Source organism: Oncorhynchus masou, unplaced genomic scaffold (assembly GCF_036934945.1).
Source record: "Oncorhynchus masou masou isolate Uvic2021 unplaced genomic scaffold, UVic_Omas_1.1 unplaced_scaffold_2212, whole genome shotgun sequence".
NCBI classification, from domain to species: domain Eukaryota; kingdom Metazoa; phylum Chordata; class Actinopteri; order Salmoniformes; family Salmonidae; genus Oncorhynchus; species Oncorhynchus masou.
The window spans coordinates 11,658-27,566 of NW_027008687.1; the positions used below are offsets into that span (position 1 = coordinate 11,658).

Here is a 15,909-nt window from a genome sequence, read left to right on the forward strand (position 1 = left end):
GAGGGGAGGGAAGGAGAGATAGGAGGGGAAAAGAGGAGAGGAGAGGAGGAGGTGAGGGGAGTGGAGTGGAGGGGAGGGTAGGGAAGGAGAGATAGGAGGGGAAAAGAGGAGTGAAGAGAGGAGGAGGAGGCAGGAGGGGAGAAGGGGGATAAAAGGATGGGAGAAGATGGGAAAGGAGAGGATGGGTGGAGGGGAGCAGGATGAGAGGTCATAAAATGTAACTGAACAAAGCATCAAACTTCAAGCACTGATTTATAAGGACTCTTTATTAAAAGATGAACTTGTTACACCCTGGCAGAGAGGATACAGACACAGACACATGATGCACACGCGAGCACACACACTCACACACACATACTGTACGTCTTACTATACTTGTGAGGACTTTTTGGGGACCAACAATTGATTCATAATCTCATAATCGCATTTTCCTTAACGCTAAACCTAATCCTTACCTTAACCCTAACCTTAACCCCTAACCCTAACTTCTAACCGTAACCCTAAACCTAACCTCTAACCTTTAACCCTAACCCTAATTCTAACACTAACCCTTAACCTAATCCCTAGCCTTAAAAGCATTTTTGCAAGTGAGGACCGGCAAAATTTCCTAACTTCCCTGAATTTGAGTTGGTTTACTATTTTTGTATTCTCAAGTATAGTAAAATGTGTACATACACACATACACACACAAAAAACACTGCTCTATAGGGAAAATGCAGAGAACACCATAGGGACAGAGTTATCATCAAGGCCTTAACAGTCAGTGCTGCAATCTGTGGCGTGCTACAACCAACAATGCAGCTTTTAAAGGCATCTGCCCCACATTCCCAGAGATTGTATTCATGGTAAACATCTTGTGGGCCTCCTTCTTTAGAACATTGTTATAGTGTGTGGAGGATTGAATCCCAGCCTTAGTATTTGGCAGGAAATGGTAACGGTTGGCTGTGATTGGTTAATGATGTATACAGTATACAGTACTATATGGTCAGGAGTTTTTCCTGGTAATGAAGGTCACGTGGTCAGGAAAAACTCCAGGTCCCGATATAAGACATCATGACGCCCACACACAGTAATGATGACAAAAGGAGAGAGAACAAACAGTGTATTTACAAAACATCATCATTCTTTTTGGCCTTGATTCAGAGCAGTAAAGCTATAAGTACGAACACTACAGAATAAAGTATGTATAATGTTGCCATCACGTAATCAACACAGATTCTGGATTTCTTGAATGCCAAAGAGGGAAAAAGTCTTCTGATTCACAGGTCTCTCGTGGGTCTTGTTGTTTTATGTGGGCTACGTTGCTATGTGAACGACCAGTCGCAGTCATAGCCTATCAGACGCTAAGCTGGTGATCCACCCCCCATTTCACAATCTCCTGATGTGACTTCCTAGACGCTATTAGGATATAATATCTGTCACTTAGCAGATGCTTTTATGCAATGCCACTAACCGAACAATGTCCGTGAGTGAATATGTCTTTAATATGTGTGTATGATCCTTGTGGGAAGTGAACCAATTACCTTGGATTTTCTAGCGCCACACTCTTAACAACTTTGGGGATGGTGAGGGAGAGGGAGAGGGAGAAGGATGTAGAGAAAACACTTCACAGAACAGAGTTGTGACACCAGTTAAATATCTTAGACTTATACATACAGTTCATCAACGTCATGGAAACTCCATAGAAATAAGGTGTGAAACAAGGAGAGGAAAGAAGAGGATCAGGAGAATAAGGAGAGAAACAAGGAGAGGAAAGTAGAGGAGCAGGAGAATAAGGAGAGAAACAAGGAGAGGAAAGTAGAGGAGCATGAGAATATGGAGAGAAACAAGGAGAGGAAAGTAGAGGATCAGGAGAATAAGGAGAGGAAAGTAGAGGAGCAGGAGAATAAGGAGAGAAACAAGGAGAGGAAAGTAGAGGAGCAGGAGAATATGGAGAGAAACAAGGAGAGGAAAGTAGAGGAGCAGGAGAATATGGAGAGAAACAAGGAGAGGAAAGTAGAGGATCAGGAGAATAAGGAGAGAAACAAGGAGAGGAAAGTAGAGGAGCAGTAGAATAAGGAGAGAAACAAGGAGAGGAAAGAAGAGGAGCAGGAGAATAAGGGGAGAAACAAGGAGAGGAAGATTAAAGCACATCCCTGTCCAGGAAGCTCAGTAGAATAAAAGAGCGATCCGGGCAGGAGAGAAAAGAGAGGAGGAAGTGGGAGAGGTGGAGAGAAAAGAGAGGAGGAAGTGGGAGAGGAGGAGAGAAAAGAGAGGAGGAAGTGGGAGAGGAGGAGAGAAAAGAGAGGAGGAAGTGGGAGAGGAGGAGAGAAAAGAGAGGAGGAAGTTGGAGAGAAATGACAGGAGGAAGTGAGAGAGGAGAGGAGGAAGTGGGAGAGGAGGAGAGAAAAGAGAGGAGGAAGTGGGAGAGGAGGAGAGAAAAGAGAGGAGGAGAGAAAAGAGAGGAGGAAGTGGGAGAGGAGGAGAGAAAAGAGAGGAGGAAGTGGGAGAGGAGGAGAGAAAAGACAGGAGGAAGTGGGAGAGGAGGAGTGAAAAGACAGGAGGAAGTGGGAGAGGAGGAGAGAAAAGAGAGGAGGAAGTGGGAGAGGAGGAGAGAAAAGAGAGGAGGAAGTGGGAGAGGAGGAGAGAAAAGAGAGGAGGAAGTGGGAGAACAGGAGGAAAAAGAAGGTTAAAGGTAGAACAGAACAGATAAGGGTTTTTAAAAAGAGAAGGAATGAGAGGAGGGAAAGCAGATCTGTGGAGAGACCGGAGGAAGAGGAGGAGTGTGTCCCAATAATCTCTCTTTCTTCCTGAAGTGTGCACTCATCTGCTACTCCCCGCAAATGTAAAAATATTGGATTAGTGTAGGCATGGGCTACAAGGAGGTTCCATATACCAATAACTTCCTTTCAAATCCATGAAGGGAAGTGAACAAGTGCACACTTCAGGAGAAAGGGGGATTATTGAGCCGCAACCATGGAGATTGAGTAATAGGAAGGGAGGAGCAGGGTCAAATGTCAGGTGAGAGGTGAGAGATCAGGGGTCAGAGGTTAAAGCGTTCCCTCGTCCAGCAGTTTGTTGATCCCGTTGCAGATCTTCCTCAGGTACAGTCTGTAATCCTCTCTGTCTCCGTACAGCTCGGCCAGGAACTCCCGTGGGCAAAGTGGTTGAACACGTGGTCGATGCGAAAGTGTGCGACCGCAGGGTCAGGTGCTGCTCCACCAGCGCATGCAGAAGATCCCGGCATTCCAGCAGCAACTCTGACAGAATGCGGTGGTCGAACGTGTAGTCCACCTCGTAGAAGCTGACCGTCATGGCTGCCTGGTTCATCTTTTTCTTGAAGCGTTCGACCGTGTCCAGTTCGTCTGGGCTGAACTGGTGGTTGCGGTACAGGATACCGATCTTCAGGGCGATCTTGATGACGTCTTTGACGATCTTGTGGGCCTCCTTCTTACTCTTGGTGAACTCCCGGCTGACCTTGTACAGCTCGTCCAGGATCTCACTGCTGACGTCATCCGTCAGGAGGTTGGCCACCGCCACGGTCGCCATCTTGGATAGGATCTTCTTCTGTGCCTGGAGGGCCAGGGAGCGAGAGTTGAAACACTCCTGGCCTGGAGGGGGGAGATAGGGTGGAGAAGGAGGGGAGAGAGAGAGATGGGGAGTAGAGGATGGTCGGGGAAAGAGGGGAGGAGTTAGGGGGGAGAGAGTTGGGGAGAGGGGGGATGGAGGAAGGGGAGGTAGGAGGACAGATAAGGAGAGAGGGGGAAGAGGGAGATAGAGGGAGTAACAGGAGAGAGATAGAGAGAGGTGTAGATGAAGGAGAGAGATAGAGAGAGGTGTAGATGATGGAGAGAGATAGAGAGAGGTGTAGATGAAGGAGAGAGAGAGTTAGTGTTTAGCTCCATAGCCCACCCAGTCAAACACACATTCCTCTCTGTCTCTCTGTTTAAAGCTCTTGTCAAAGAGAAGGACGAATCAGGACCAAACACACAGAGAAGATATGCTTTATACTAACCCTCCTTTTAAAGTCATATCGTAGTCAGGCACTTCTTACAGTGAACACATACTGTAAACTCAGAGTACAGGAGTCAAACTCATAACACTTTGTCACATAGGTCTACAGTTGTACTGTGCTTGTCAGACCAGCAGCAATTATATCAGTAGCATTAAAGGGGAAGTCTAAAGAGGATCAGTTCCTGGATCAGTAAAGGTTAAATGATGTCACGACAGTAAATTATCTGGAAAATCAAACCTTCTGAAATTTGCAGTGAAATGGCCGACACACACATTCTCACACACATACGCAGTACAATAGTCTGGATAGCTTTGCGTCATTTACCTCTTACATTCTCTAACGTAAAAAAACAACAACTTCTCTGGCTACTTTCTCTTTTGTCAAACAACACTTATTTTAGATAATCATTCCAGTCCTTCATACTACAGTCGGGGCCAAAAATTTTGAGAATGACAAATATTAATTTTCACAAAGTTTGCTGCTTCAGTGTCTTTAGATATTTTTGTTAGATGTTACTATGGAATACTGAAGTATAATTACAAGCATTTCATAAGTGTCAAAGGCTTATATTGACAATTACATGAAGTTGATACAAAGAGTCCATATTTGCAGTGTTGACCCTTCTTTTTCAAGACCTCTGCAATACACCCTGGCATGCTGTCAATTAACTTCTGGGCCACATCCTGACTGATGGCAGCCCATTCTTTCATAATCAATGCTTGGAGTTTGTCAGAACTTGTGGGTTTTTGTTTGTCCACCCACCTCTTGAGGATTGACCACAAGTTTTCAATGGGATTAGGTCTGGGCAGTTTCCTGGCCATGGACCCAAAATATTGATGTTTTGTTCCCCGAGCCACTTAGTTATCACTTTTGCCTTACGGCAAGGTGCTCCATCATGCTGGAAAAGGCATTGTTCATCACAAAACTGTTCCTGGATGGTTGGGAGAAGTTGCTCTCGGAGGATGTGTTGGTACCATTCTTTATTCATGGCTGTGTTCTTAGGCAACATTGTGAGTGAGCCCACTCCTTGGCTGAGAAGCAACCCCACACATGAATGGTCTCAGGATGCTTTACTGTTGGCATGACACAGGACTGATGGTATGGTAGCGCTCACCTTGTCTTCTCCGGACAAGATTTTTTCCGGATGCCCTAAACAATTGGAATGGGGATTCATCAAAGAAAATGACTTTACCCCAGTCCTCAGCAGTCCAATCCCTGTACCCAGAATATCAGTCTGTCCCTGATGTTTTTCCTGGATAGAAGTGGCTTCTTTGCCGCCCTTCTTGACACCAGAACATCCTCCAAAAGTCTTTGCCTCACTGTGTGTGCAGATGCACTCACACCTCCCTGTTGCCATCCCTGTGCTAGCTCTGTACTGGTGGTGCCCCGATCCTGCAGCTGAATCAACTTTAGGAGATGGTCCTGGCGCTTGCTGGACTTTCTTGGGAGCCCTGAAGCCTTCTTTACAACAGTTGAACCGCTCTCGTTGAAGTTCTTGATGATCCGATAAATGGTTTATTTAGGTGCAATCTTACTGGCAGCAATATCCTTGCCTGTGAAGCCGTTTATGTGCAAAGCAATGATGATGGCACGTGTTTCCTTGCAAGTAACCATGATTGACAGCGTGGGATCAATGATTCCAAGCACCACCGTCTTTTTGAAGCTTCCGGTCTGTTATTTGAACTCAATCAGCATGACAGAGTGATCTCCATCCTTGTCCTCGTCAACACGCACCTGTGTTAATGAGAGAATCACTGACATGATGTCAGCCGTTTCTTTAATGGCAGGGCTGAAATGCAGTGGAAATGTTCAGTTAATTTGCATGGCAAAGAGGGGCTTTGCAATTAATTGCTATTCATCTGATCACTCGTCATAACATTCTAGAGTATATGTAAATTGCCATCATACAAACTGAGGCAGCAGACTTTGTGAAAATGAGTATTTGTGTCATTCTCAAAACTTTTGGCCATGACTGTACAGTAAAACTACGGTGGTCTGACTGACTGGTAGACGGAGGGGGTTAATGACTGACTGGTAGACGGAGGGGGAAAGTGACTGACTGGTAGACGGAGGGGGTTAATGACTGACTGGTAGACTGAGGGGGATAATGACTGACTGGTAGACTGAGGGGGATAATGACTGACTGGTAGACTGAGGGGGATAATGACTAACTGGTAGACTGACAGGGATAATGACTGACTGGTAGACTGACAGGGATAATGACTGACTGTTAGACTGAGGGGGATAATGACTGACTGGTAGACTGCGGGGGATAATGACTGACTGGTTGACTGAGAAGGATAATGACTGACAGGTAGACTGAGGGGGATAATGACTGACTGGTAGACGGAGGGGATAATGACTGACTGGTAGACTTAGAAGGATAATGACTACATGTAGACTGTGGGAGATAATGACTGACTGGTAGACCGAGGAGGATAATGACTGGTAGGCTGAGGAGGATAATGACTGACAGGTAGACTGAGGGGGATAATGACTGCCTGGTAGACTGAAGGGGATAATGACTGACAGGTAGACTGAGGGGGATAATGACTGACTGGTAGACTGAGGGGGATAATGACTGACTGGTAGACTGAGGGGGATAATGACTGACTTGTAGACTGAGGGGGATAATGACTGACTTGTAGACTGAGGGGGATAATGACTGACTGGTAGATTGAGGGGGATGGTGAGGGCCTTAGAGTTGGGTCAGGAGTTTCTCCTGGCCGGTTCACATGGAAAACTCCTGTCCCTATGACTAAACAAATTAATTAATGAATAAACAAATGAATGAACGAAAGAAAGAATGAACATTACATTACAAATACATTTCAGTGGTGTAAAGTACTGAAGTAAAAATACTTGAAAGTACTACTTAAGTCGTTTTTGGGGTATTTGTACTTTACTTTAGTATTTATATTTTTGAGAACTTTTACTTTTACTTCACTATATTCTTAAAGAAAATATTGTACTTTTTACTCCATACATTTTCCCTTACAACCCAAATGACTCGTTATATTTTGGATGATTAGCAAGACAGGAAAATTGTGAAATTCACACACTTATCAAGAGAACACATGGTCATCCCTACTCCCTAAGGTCTGGCAGACTCACTAAAAACAAAGACATCTTTTGTAAATGATGTCTGAGTGTTGGAGTGTGCCCCTGGCTATCCATACATTTTAAAAACAAGAAAATGGTACAGTCTGCTTTGCTTAATATAAGGAATTTGAAATGGTTTGTACTTTTACTTTTGGTACTTAAATATATTTTAGAAATTAAATTTACTTTTGAAACCTAAGTACATTTTAAACAAAATACTTTCAGACTTTTACTCAAGAAGTATTTTACTGGGTGACTTTCACTTTTACTTCAGTAACTTTCTATTAAGGTATCTTTACTTTTACTCAAGTATGACAATTCGGTACTTTTTCCACCACTGATAAATAGATAGATAGATGAATGAATGAAAGAATAAATAAATGAATATATAAATACATGAATAAATACATACATAAATAAGTATATAAATGACCAAAAGCAAATCACATGTGTGTCACATGTTTGAAGAACAGAAGCTATATGCTTGTAATGGAGAGGAAAACTAGAAACAGACTAGAAACAGACTTCTCCTCAGAGAAATGCCAGCAAGCTAATATATAGCATGTGTATAGCAAGCTAACACTCGCATGCACGCACCAATACACACACATGCATACAAACACACAAACACACACGCGCATATTCACACACAATCACCGATACACGCATACACACAAACACACAAACACACACACGCGCATATTCACACACAATCACCGATACACCCACACACCCGCATACACACAAACACACAAACACACACACGCGCATATTCACACACAATCACCAATACACCCACACACACAAACACACACACACACACACACACACACACACACAAACACACACGTGAGGCGTGTGCAGAGTACAGCTGTGAATGGGTTTTATTTTCATCCCACCCAGCACCAAATTACACACCACATATCAACCATTATGATTAAAGAGGCTTTTTTCTTCTTGACTTCTTTCTAGTTTCCCTGAGTAGGAATTCAGCCTGGGGGAGGGGTAGGGGGAGACAGATAGAGACAGATAGAGACAGAGAGAGAAAGACAGACAGAGAGAGAGAGACAGAGAGAGACAGAGGAACAGAGAGAGAATAGTTAGACAGAGACAGAGAGACAGAAAGAGACAGAGAGAGACAGAAAGAAACAGAGAGAGAGAGAGAGACAGAGAGAGACAGAGAGACAGAGAGAGACAGAAAGAAACAGAGAGAGATAGAGACAGACAGAGACAGAGACATGGAGAGAGAGAGAGGCAGAGAGAAACAGAGAGGCGTACTGAGATGTAGAGAGACGTAGAGAGACGTAGAGAGACGTAGAGAGACGTAGAGAGACGTAGAGAGACGTAGAGAGACAGAGAGACAGAGAGAGACCAGAGTCTACGCCTTCACTATGGTGAATCACTAAAACAATACAGAAATACACTACGGAAAAAGAAGGAACAGCACGTCAGAAAAGAAGCATGTCAGAAATCAGCTCAATGTAATTGAAGAATCTATAGACTCTAACCACTTCTGTAAAAATTGGAAAACACTAAACAAACAACAACACGAAGAATTATCTATCCAAAATGGAGATGTATGGGTAAACCAATCTTTTTGGCTCTATAGCAAAGAACAAACAGCAAAAACATATACATAACTATTAAAGACTACCAAAACCCTATGGACTCTCCAATTACCTTGAATGAACTACAGGACAAAATAAAAACCCTCCAACACAAAAAGGCCTGTGGTGTTGATGGTATCCTCAATGAAATTATCAAATATACAGACAACAAATTCCAATTGACTATACTAAAACTCTTTAATATCATCCTTAGCTCTGGCATCTTCCCCAATATTTGGAACCAATGACTGATCACCACAATCCACAAAAGTGGAGACAAATTTGACCCCAATAACTACAGAGGGATATGCGACAACAGCAACCTTGGGAAAATCCTCTGCATTATCATGAACAGCAGAGTCGTACATTTCCTTAGTGAAAACAATGTACTGAGCAAATGTCAAATTGTCTTTTTACCAAATTACCGTACGACAGACCACGTATTCACCCTGCACACCCTAATCGACAAACAAACAAACCAAAACAAAGGCAAAGTCTTCTCATGCTTTGTTGATTTCAAAAAAGCCTTCGACTCAATTTGGCATGAGGGTCTGCGAAACAAATTGATCGAAAGTGGTGTTGTAGGAAAAACATACAACATACAACATTATAAAATCCATGTACACAAACCACAAGTGTGCGGTGAAAATAGGCAAGAAACACACACATTTCTTCCCACAGGGACGTGGGGTGAGACAGGGATGCAGCTTAAGCCCCACCCTCTTCAACATACATATCAACGAATTGGCGAGGGCACTAGAAAAGTCTACAGCACCCGGCCTCACCCTACTAGAATCTGAAGTCAAATGTCTACTGTTTTCTGATGATCTGGTGCTTCTGTCACCAACCAAGGAGGGCCTACAGCAGCACCTAGATATTCTGTACAGATTCTGCCAGACCTGGGTCCCGACAGTAAACCTCAATAAGACCAAAATAATGGTGTTCCAAAAAAGGTCCAGTCGCCAGGACCACAAATGTAAATTCCATCTAGACACCGTTGCCTAGAGCACAAAAACTATACATACCTTGGTCTAAACATCAGCACCACAGGTAACTTCCACAAAGCTGTGAACGATCTGAGAGACATGGCAAGTAGGGCTTTCTATGCCATCGAAAGGAACATAAAATTCAACATACCGATTAGGATCTGGCTAAAAATACTCAGTTTTGGAACCCATTGCCATTTATGTTTGTGAGGTCTGGGGTCCACTCACCAACCAAATGGGACAAACACCAAATGGAGACTCTGCATGTAGAATTCTGTAAAAATATCCTTTGTGTACAACGTAGAACACCAAATAATGCATGCAGAGCAGAATTAGACCGATACCCGCTAATGATCAAAATCCAGAAAAGAGCCATTAAGTTCTACAACCACCTGAAAGGAAGCAATTCCCAAACCTTCCATAACAAAGCCATCACATACAGAGAGATTAACCCGAAGAAGAGTCTCCTAAGCAAGCTCGTCCTTGGGCTCTGTTCACAAACACACACACCCCCACAAAGCCACAGGACAGCAACACAATTAGACCAAACCAAATCATGAGAAAACAAAAAGATAATTACTTGACATATTGGAAAGAATTAACAAAAAAATTGAGCAAACTAGAATGCTATTTGGTCCTAAACAAGGAGTACACAGTGACAGAATACCTGACCACTATGACTAACCCAAACTTAAGGACAGCTTTGACTATGTACAGACTCAGTGAGCATAGCCTTGCTATTGAGAAAGGCCACTGTAGGCAGACCTGGCTCTCAAGAGAAGACAGGCTATGTGCACACTGCCCACAAAATGAGGTGGAAACTAAGCTGCACTTCCTAACCTCCTGCCCAATGTATGACCATATTAGAGACACATGTTTCCCTCAGATTACACAGATCCACAAAGAATTAAAAAAAATGTTTTTTTGATAAACTCCCATATCTACTGGGTGAAATACCACAGTGTGCCACACAGCAAGCAAGATTTGTGACCTGTTCCTAAAAGAAAAGGTCAACCAGTGAAGGACAAACACAGTTGTAAATACAACCCATATTTATGTTTAAGTTTACTTTTTAACCATTTGTACGTCGTTACAACACTGCATATATTCATAACATGACATTTGTAATGTCTTTATTATTTTGGAACTTCTGTGAGTGTAATGTTTACTGTACATTTTTATAGTTCTTTTCACTTTTGTATATCTACCTCACTTGCTTTGGCAATGTTAACATGTTTCCCATGCCAATAAAGCTCCTTGAGTAGAATTTAATTGAGAGACAGAGATGTGGAGAGACAGAGATGTGGAGAGACAGAGATGTGGAGAGACAGAGATGTGGAGAGACAGAGATGTGGAGAGACAGAGATGTGGAGAGACAGAGATGTGGAGAGACAGAGATGTGGAGAGACAGAGATGTGGAGAGACAGAGATGTGGAGAGACAGAGATGTGGAGAGACAGAGATGTGGAGAGACAGAGATGTGGAGAGACAGAGATGTGGAGAGACAGAGATGTGGAGAGACAGAGATGTGGAGAGACAGAGATGTGGAGAGAGAGAGACTTGACATATCCCCTCCTTTCTCTTTTGCCGCTCTGTGCAGTAGCCCCATATCTGCTCTCTTTCTCTCTCCAACAAGATCTCACAGTTTGACCAATTTGACTTCAGATTCCGATTTTTGTCCATGTTTCTCCAAATGTCAAATGTGTTTTGGACACACTGGGTTTCTTTGCTGCTGTCGCCGGCACCTCCCGGCTGGTTAAGTTAGGCACTAAGTTTATGCATAAATAACGAGTGCCTGTCACTGGGCTTAAACACGTTTCCCTTGGAGCCGCAGCTTGCGGCTAATATTTTGTTTCTTTACAATAGAAAACTGTCTATCGTCGATAGCCTTTATTTGTAATTAGAAACAAACACAAAAGTGCACACACGCAAGTAGGCACAAACAAACTAACGCACGCAGGCGCGCACGCAGGCAGGCATGCAGGCACACAGGCACGCAAGCACACACACATACCTGCTATCTATATCTATCACAGGCATTGGTTTCCTGTAACTAATATCTTGTAGTTCTGAATCAACCCTTTGTTCTTGTGTGTTCCCATTTCTCCTTGTCCTCTGGAGGGTTATGTGTCTGTTATGAAGCTCATCCCCCAGTCCTCTAGAGGGTTATGTGTCTGTTATGAAGCTCATCCCCCAGGCCTCTGGAGGGTTATGTGTCTGTTATGAAGCTCGTCCCCCAGTCCTCTGGAGGGTTATGTGTCTGTTATGAAGCTCGTCCCCCAGTCCTCTGGAGGGTTATGTGTCTGTTATGAAGCTCGTCCCCCAGTCCTCTGGAGGGTTGTGTGTCTGTTATGAAGCTCGTCCCCGAGTCCTCTGGAGGGTTATGTGTCTGTTATGAAGCTCGTCCCCCAGTCCTCTGGAGGGTGATGTGTCTGTTATGAAGCTCGTCCGCAGTCCACTGGAGGGTTATGTGTCTGTTATGAAGCTCGTCCCCCAGTCCTCTGGAGGGTTATGTGTCTGTATGAAGCTCATCCCCCAGTCCTCTGGAGGGTTATGTCTGTTATGAAGCTCGTCCCCCAGTCCTCTGGAGGGTTATGTGTCTGTTATGAGGCTCGTCCCCCAGTCCTCTGGAGGGTTATGTGTCTGTTATGAAGCTCGTCCCCCAGTCCTCTGGAGGGTTATGTGTCTGTTATGAAGCTCATCCCCCAGTCCTCTGGAGGGTTATGTGTCTGTTATGAAGCTCGTCCCCCAGTCCTCTGGAGGGTTATGTGTCTGTTATGAAGCTCGTCCCCGAGTCCTCTGGAGGGTTATGTGTCTGTTATGAAGCTCGTCCCCGAGTCCTTTGGAGGGTTATGTGTCTGTTATGAAGCTCGTCCCCCAGTCCTCTGGAGGGTTATGTGTCTGTTATGAAGCTCGTCCCCCAGTCCTCTGGAGGGTTATGTGTCTGTTATGAAGCTCGTCCCCGAGTCCTCTGGAGGGTTATGTGTCTGTTATGAAGCTCGTCCCCCAGTCCTCTGGAGGGTGATGTGTCTGTTATGAAGCTCGTCCGCAGTCCACTGGAGGGTTATGTGTCTGTTATGAAGCTCGTCCCCCAGTCCTCTGGAGGGTTATGTGTCTGTATGAAGCTCATCCCCCAGTCCTCTGGAGGGTTATGTCTGTTATGAAGCTCGTCCCCCAGTCCTCTGGAGGGTTATGTGTCTGTTATGAGGCTCGTCCCCAGTCCTCTGGAGGGTTATGTGTCTGTTATGAAGCTCGTCCCCCAGTCCTCTGGAGGGTTATGTGTCTGTTATGAAGCTCATCCCCCAGTCCTCTGGAGGGTTATGTGTCTGTTATGAGGCTCGCCCCCCAGTCCTCTGGAGGGTTAAATGTTTGTTATGAGGCTCGTCCCCCAGTCCTCTGGAGGGTTATGTGTCTGTTATGAAGCTCGTCCCCCAGTCCTCTGGAGGGTTATGTGTCTGTTACGAAGCTCGTCCCCCAGTCCTCTGGAGGGTTATGTGTCTGTTACGAAGCTCGTCCCCCAGTCCTCTGGAGGGTTATGTGTCTGTTATGAAGCTCATCCCCCAGTCCTCTGGAGGGTTATGTGTCTGTTATGAAGCTCGTCCTCTGGAGGGTTATGTGTCTGTTACGAAGCTCGACCCCCAGTCCCCTGAAGGGTTATGTGTCTGTAATGAAGCTCGTCCCCCAGTTCTCTGGAGGGTTATGTGTCTGTTATGAAGCTCGTCCCCCAGTCCTCTGGAGGGTTATGTGTCTGTTATGAAGCTCATCCTCTGGAGGGTTATGTGTCTGTTATGAGGCTCGTCCCCCAGTCCTCTGGAGGGTTATGTGTCTGTTATGAAGCTCATCCTCTGTAGGGTTATGTGTCTGTTATGAGGCTCGTCCCCCAGTCCTCTGGAGGGTTAAGTGTCTGTTATGAGGCTCGTCCCCCAGTCCTCTGTAGGGTTATGTGTCTGTTATGAAGCTCGTCCCCCAGTCCTCTGGAGGGTTATGTGTCTGTTATGAAGCTCATCCCCCAGTCCTCTGGAGGGTTATGTGTCTGTTATGAGGCTCGTCCCCCAGTCCTCTGGAGGGTTATGTGTCTGTTATGAAGCTCGTCCCCCAGTCCTCTGGAGGGTTAAATGTTTGTTATGAGGCTCGTCCCCCAGTCCTCTGGAGGGTTATGTGTCTGTTATGAGGCTCGTCCCCCAGTCCTCTGGAGGGTTATGTGTCTGTTATGAAGCTCGTCCCCCAGTCCTCTGGAGGGTTATGTGTCTGTTATGAAGCTCATCCCCCAGTCCTCTGGAGGGTTATGTGTCTGTTATGAAGCTCGTCCCCCAGTCCTCTGGAGGGTTATGTGTCTGTTACGAAGCTCGTCCCCCAGTCCTCTGGAGGGTTATGTGTCTGTTATGAAGCTCATCCTCTGGAGGGTTATGTGTCTGTTATGAGGCTCGTCCCCCAGTCCTCTGGAGGGTTAAGTGTCTGTTATGAGGCTCGTCCCCCAGTCCTCTGGAGGGTTATGTGTCTGTTATGAAGCTCGTCCCACAGTCCTCTGGAGGGTGATGTGTCTGTTATGAAGCTCGTCCGCAGTCCACTGGAGGGTTATGTGTCTGTTATGAAGCTCGTCCCCCAGTCCTCTGGAGGGTTATGTGTCTGTATGAAGCTCATCCCCCAGTCCTCTGGAGGGTTATGTCTGTTATGAAGCTCGTCCCCCAGTCCTCTGGAGGGTTATGTGTCTGTTATGAGGCTCGTCCCCCAGTCCTCTGGAGGGTTATGTGTCTGTTATGAAGCTCGTCCCCCAGTCCTCTGGAGGGTTATGTGTCTGTTATGAAGCTCATCCCCCAGTCCTCTGGAGGGTTATGTGTCTGTTATGAAGCTCGTCCCCCAGTCCTCTGGAGGGTTATGTGTCTGTTATGAAGCTCGTCCCGAGTCCTCTGGAGGGTTATGTGTCTGTTATGAAGCTCGTCCCGAGTCCTTTGGAGGGTTATGTGTCTGTTATGAAGCTCGTCCCCAGTCCTCTGGAGGGTTATGTGTCTGTTATGAAGCTCGTCCCCCAGTCCTCTGGAGGGTTATGTGTCTGTTATGAAGCTCGTCCCCGAGTCCTCTGGAGGGTTATGTGTCTGTTATGAAGCTCGTCCCCCAGTCCTCTGGAGGGTGATGTGTCTGTTATGAAGCTCGTCCGCAGTCCACTGGAGGGTTATGTGTCTGTTATGAAGCTCGTCCCCCAGTCCTCTGGAGGGTTATGTGTCTGTATGAAGCTCATCCCCCAGTCCTCTGGAGGGTTATGTCTGTTATGAAGCTCGTCCCCCAGTCCTCTGGAGGGTTATGTGTCTGTTATGAGGCTCGTCCCCCAGTCCTCTGGAGGGTTATGTGTCTGTTATGAAGCTCGTCCCCCAGTCCTCTGGAGGGTTATGTGTCTGTTATGAAGCTCATCCCCCAGTCCTCTGGAGGGTTATGTGTCTGTTATGAGGCTCGCCCCCCAGTCCTCTGGAGGGTTAAATGTTTGTTATGAGGCTCGTCCCCCAGTCCTCTGGAGGGTTATGTGTCTGTTATGAAGCTCGTCCCCAGTCCTCTGGAGGGTTATGTGTCTGTTACGAAGCTCGTCCCCCAGTCCTCTGGAGGGTTATGTGTCTGTTACGAAGCTCGTCCCCCAGTCCTCTGGAGGGTTATGTGTCTGTTATGAAGCTCATCCCCCAGTCCTCTGGAGGGTTATGTGTCTGTTATGAAGCTCGTCCTCTGGAGGGTTATGTGTCTGTTACGAAGCTCGACCCCCAGTCCCCTGAAGGGTTATGTGTCTGTAATGAAGCTCGTCCCCCAGTTCTCTGGAGGGTTATGTGTCTGTTATGAAGCTCGTCCCCCAGTCCTCTGGAGGGTTATGTGTCTGTTATGAAGCTCATCCTCTGGAGGGTTATGTGTCTGTTATGAGGCTCGTCCCCCAGTCCTCTGGAGGGTTATGTGTCTGTTATGAAGCTCATCCTCTGTAGGGTTATGTGTCTGTTATGAGGCTCGTCCCCCAGTCCTCTGGAGGGTTAAGTGTCTGTTATGAGGCTCGTCCCCCAGTCCTCTGGAGGGTTATGTGTCTGTTATGAAGCTCGTCCCCCAGTCCTCTGGAGGGTTATGTGTCTGTTATGAAGCTCATCCCCCAGTCCTCTGGAGGGTTATGTGTCTGTTATGAGGCTCGTCCCCCAGTCCTCTGGAGGGTTATGTGTCTGTTATGAAGCTCGTCCCCCAGTCCTCTGGAGGGTTAA

General features: G+C 45.9%; 1 pseudogene; it reads right to left on the bottom strand.

Moving 5' to 3' along the window:
- Positions 1–248: 248 nt before the first annotated feature.
- The window catches only part of LOC135533095 (tumor necrosis factor alpha-induced protein 8-like protein 3), a 61,623-nt pseudogene continuing 45,962 nt past the window's right edge, over positions 249–15,909 (bottom strand).